The 5133-nt window shown below is 45.7% G+C and overlaps 1 pseudogene; it reads left to right on the forward strand.

Moving 5' to 3' along the window:
- Positions 1 to 1632: 1632 nt before the first annotated feature.
- On the forward strand, positions 1633 to 4817 carry LOC129143094 (uncharacterized; annotated as a pseudogene).
- Positions 4818 to 5133: the final 316 nt, after the last annotated feature.

Here is a 5133-nt window from a genome sequence, read left to right on the forward strand (position 1 = left end):
TGATAGTCCTTGGCATGAACTGTTTAGAGAGTTATGCCAAATAAATGCATTTGGCACTCCTAGTTCACCACTCATGAGAGGCAAGGAGTTTAGTGACTCTATACATAATAACTTTGACTATATGTGTAGAACCAAGGAACATAATGAAGCTGGTTGATTGCTCCTAAGTTCAGTGGACAAAGTGATGAAAGAAAATGATGAACTTAGGCATTCTGTCTCCTGGCTTCAGAAGCAGGTATTGAGCCTCAAATCTGCTAAGATTGCCCTGAGTGAGAGTCTTATCTTCTGTAGAGAAAGAGCTGAAATTGTGGAAAAAGAGACACAAGCTCTTATCATGTGAGTGGCTGACCTGCAATGAAAGGTGCATGCACAGCACCACCAGGTGTCTACTCTTAAAGTGAGGGCATTGATTGGAAAAGAATGGGACCCAGCTACTTGGAATGGGGATGTATGGGAGGACCCTGATGAAGTTGGGGACACTGAGTTTGTAAACTCTGATGAAACTTTTTTGCCAGAAGGAACAGCTTCCCCATCCCTAGTAGTGGCAACATCCCCTCCCTGACCCATGCTGCCATCAGCCTTTCCACCTTTCTCTGAGGAGATAAACCCTGTGCTGCCTGAGGCAACAGTGATGACCTCCCCTGAAGCAGTTGCCAGGCAAAATAATGTTGATTCTCCTCAGGAGTCACCCCCAAATCCCCTGTTTGCTTCTAAACCTATAACTAAAGTCCCAGTGAGCCCCAGAGGTAAGGTTAAGAGTGTGACCCATGAGGAGTTGCACTACACTATAAAAGAACTATTTGAGTTCTCTAATTTATATAAACAGCAATCTGGAGAACAGACGTGGGAATGGATATTAAGGGTATGGGATAATGGTGGAAGGAACATAGAGTTGGATCAGGCTGAATTTATTGAATTGGGGCCACTAAGTAGGGGCTCTGCATTTAATGTTGCAGCTTGGGGAGTTAAAAAAGGTTCTGATCATTTATTAGCTTGGTTAACTGAAATATGGATTAAAAGATGTCCCACTGTGAGTGAGCTGGAAATGCCTGATCTCCTTGGTTTAATGCAGAGGAAGGGTTCCAAAGGTTTAGGGATATTGGGATAGTGGAATGGATTAGTCACTTTAGACCTACTCATCCCAGCTAGGAGGGTCCAGAAGGTATACCTTTGACCAATGCCTTGCAAAATAGATTTGTGAAGGCAGCACCTGCATCTTTGAAGAGCCCTGTAATTGCTCTTCTCTGTATGTCAGATCTAACCATGGGAATTTAGTCACTCAACTACAAAATTTAAATACAATGGGAATAATTGGATCCTGACAGGGGCCAAGCGGCAGCACTCAACTGTCAAAGGCAAGGTGGGCGTAGCTACTGTAATGGACAGCAGAGGCAAAGCACTAATCAGAATAGTCTGATTTGTGTGGAGCTCTGGCATTGGCTAATTAATCACACTGTTCCTAGAAGTGAAATTGATAGGAAGTCTACTGCATTCCTACTTAAATTATACAAACAGAAAACTTCTAGGTCAAAAAGACAAAAGACTCATTTGAATTATAAAAACAGAGAATCACAGCCCCTCAATCAATTTCCAGACTTGAGTCAGTTTACAGACCCAGAACCCCTTGAATGAATGGGAGCCCAGGTCCCCTTGAGAAAGGACCCCACTACATTGCCAGAAATTTATGCAGTGAATTTTTCTCCCATCCTTCCCCAAAGAGACCTCCAGCCTTTTACCGGGGTAACTGTGCATTGGGGAAAGGGAAATGGTCAGACATTTCAGGGACTACTAGACACTGTCTTTGAGCTGACATTGGTTCCAGGGGACCCAAAACGTCATTGTGGTCCTCCAGTTAAGGGTAGGGGCTTATGGAGGTCAGGTAATTAATGGAGTTTTAGCTCAGGTCCAACTTACAGTGATTTCAATGGGTCCCCAGACACATCCTGTGGTCATTTCCCAAGTGCCAGAATGCATAGTTGGCATAGACATACTTAGCAGCTGGTAGAACCCCCACATTGGCTCCCTGACTGGTAGGGTGAGGGCTACCATGGTGGAAAAGGCCAAATGGAAGCCATTAGAGCTGCCTCTACCTAGAAAAATAGTAAATCAAAAACAATGTCGCATCCCTGGAGGGACTGTGGAGATTAGTGCCACCATCAAGGACTTGAAAGATGCAGGGGTTGTGATTCCCACCACATTCTCATTCAACTCTCCCATTTGGGCTGTGCAGAAGACAGATGGATCTTGGGGAATGACAGTGGATTATCATAAGCTTAACCAAGTGGTGACTCCAATTGCAGCTGCTGTACCAGAGGTGGTTTCATTGCTTGAGCAAACTAACACATCTCCTGGTACCTGATACACCATCATTGACTTGGTAAATGTCTTTTTCTCCATTCCTGTCCATAAGGCCCACCAGAAGCAATTTGCCTTCAGCTGGCAAGGCCAGCAATATGCCTTTGCTGTCCTACCTCAGAGTGTATCAACTCTCTGGCTTTGGGTTATAATCTTATTCCAAGAGACCTTGATCACTTTTTGCTTCCACAAGATATCACACTGGTCCATTACATTGATGACATTATGCTGATTGGATCCAGTAAGCAAGAAGTAGCAAACACACTGGACTTATTAGTGAGACATTTGCATGCCAGAGGATGGGAAATAAATCTGACTAAAATCCAGGGAACTTCTACCTCAGTAAAATTTCTAGGGGTCCAGTGGTGTGGGGCCTGCTGAGATATTCTTTCTAAGGTAAAAGATAAGTTGCTGAATTTGGCCCCTCCTACAACCAAGAAACAGGCACAATGCCTAGTGGGCCTATTGGGATTTTGGAGGCAACACATTCCTCATTTGGGTGTGTTACTCCAGCCTATTTATCGAGTGACTCAAAAGTCTCTCAGTTTTGAGTGGGGTCCAGAACAGGAGAAAGCTCTGCAATAGGTACAGGCTGTTGTGCAAGCTGCTCTGCCACTTAGGCCATATGACCCAGCAGATCCAATGGTGCTTGAGGTTTCAGTGGCAGATAGGGATGCTGTTTGGAACCTCTGGCAGGCTTCCATAGGTGAATCACAGTGGAGGCCTCTAGGATTTTGGAGCAAGTCCCTGCCATCTTCTGCAGATAACTACTCTCCTTTTGAGAGGCAGCTCTTGGTCTGTTACTGGGCTTTGGTGGATACTGAACGTTTAGCTATGGGTCATCAAGTCATCATGGTGACCTGAACTGCCTATCATGAACTGGAGACTTTCTGACCCATCTAGCCATAAAGTGGGTCATGCACAGCAGCATTCCATCATCAGATGGAAGTGCTATATACATGATCGTGTTTGAGCAGATCCTGAAGGCACAAGTAAGTTACATGAGGAAGTGGTTCAAATGCCCATGGTCTCCACTCCTGCCACCTGCCTTCTCTCCCCCAGCCTGTGCCAATGGCCTCATGGGGAGTTCCCTATGATCAATTGACAGAGGAAGAGAAGACTACGGCCTGTTTCACGTATGGTTCTGCACGATACGCAGGCACCACCTGAAAGTGGACAGCTGCAGCACTACAACCCCTTTCCAGGACATTCCTGAAGGACAGCGGTAAAGGAAAATCTTCCCAGTGGACAGAACTTCGAGCAGTGCACCTGGTTGTGCACTTTGCATGGAAGGAGAAATAGCCAGATGTGTGATTATATACTGATTCATGGACTGTAGCCAATAGTTTAGCTGGATATTCAGGGACTTGGAAGAAGCATGATTGGAAAATTGGTGACAAAGAAATTTGGGGAAGAGGTATGTGGATGGACCTCTCTGAGTGGTCAAAAACCGTAAAGATATTTGTATCCCATTGAGTGCTCACCTTAGCAGAGGTGACCTTAGCAGAGGAGGAGTTTAATAATCAAGTGGATAGGACATCCCATTTTGTGGACACCACTTAGCCTCTTTCCCTAGCCACCCCGGTCATCGCCAAATGGGCCCATGTACAAAGTGGCCATGGTGGCAGGGACGGAAGTTACGCATGGGCTCAGCAACATGGACTTCCACTTACCAAGGCTGACCTGGCTATGGCCACTACTGACTGCCCAGTTTGCAAGCAACAGAGACCAACACTGAGCCCTCAATATGGCACCATTCCTCAGGGTGATCAGCAAGCTACCTGGTGGCAGGTTGATTATATTGGACATCTTCCATCATGGAAAGGGCAGAGGTTTGTCCTTACTGGAATAGACACTTAATCCAGATATGGGTTTGCCTATCCTGCACGTAATGTTTCTGCCAAGACTACCATCCATGAACTCACGGAATGCCTTATCCACCATCATGGTATTTCACACAGCATTGCATCTGACCAAGGCAGTCACTTTACAGCTAAAGAAGTGTGGCAGTAGGTCCTGCTCATGGAATTGATTGGTCTTACCATGTTCCCCATCATCCTGAAGCAGCTGGATTGATAAAACAGTGGACTGGCCTTTTGAAATCACAATTACAATGCCAACTGGGTGACGATACTTTGCAGGGCTCGGGCAAAGTTCTCCAGAAGGCCATGTATGCTCTGAATCAGCATCCAATATATGGTATTGTTTCTCCCATAGCCAGGATTCCTGGGTCCAGGAATCAAGGGGTGGAAGTGGAAGTGGCACCACTCACCATCACCCCTAGTGATCCACTAGCAAAATTTTTGCGTCCTGTTACCGTGACATTACATTCTGCTGGCCTAGAGGTCTTAGTTCCAGAGGGAGGTATGCTGCCACCAGGAGACACAAATACGATTCCATTAAACTGGAAGTTAAGATTGCCACCTGGACACTTTAGGATCCTCCTACCTTCAAGTCAATAGGCTAAGAAGATAGTAACAGCATTGGCTGGGGTGATTGAACCCCCAGACTATCAAGATGAAATCAGTCTACTACTGCACAACGGAGGAAGAGTAGCATGGAATACAGGAGATTCATTAGGGCATCTCTTAGTATTACCATGCCCTGTGATTAAAGTCAATGGGAAACTACAACATCCCAATCCAGGCAGGACTATTAAGGATCCAGACCCTTCAAAAATGAAGGTTTGGGTCACTCCACCAGGAAAAACCATGACCTGCTGAAGTGCTTGCTGAAGGCAAAGGGAATACAAAATGGGTAGTAGAAGAAGGTAGTCAT

This window comes from Pan troglodytes, chromosome 1, assembly GCF_028858775.2.
Source record: "Pan troglodytes isolate AG18354 chromosome 1, NHGRI_mPanTro3-v2.0_pri, whole genome shotgun sequence".
Lineage (NCBI taxonomy): Eukaryota > Metazoa > Chordata > Mammalia > Primates > Hominidae > Pan > Pan troglodytes.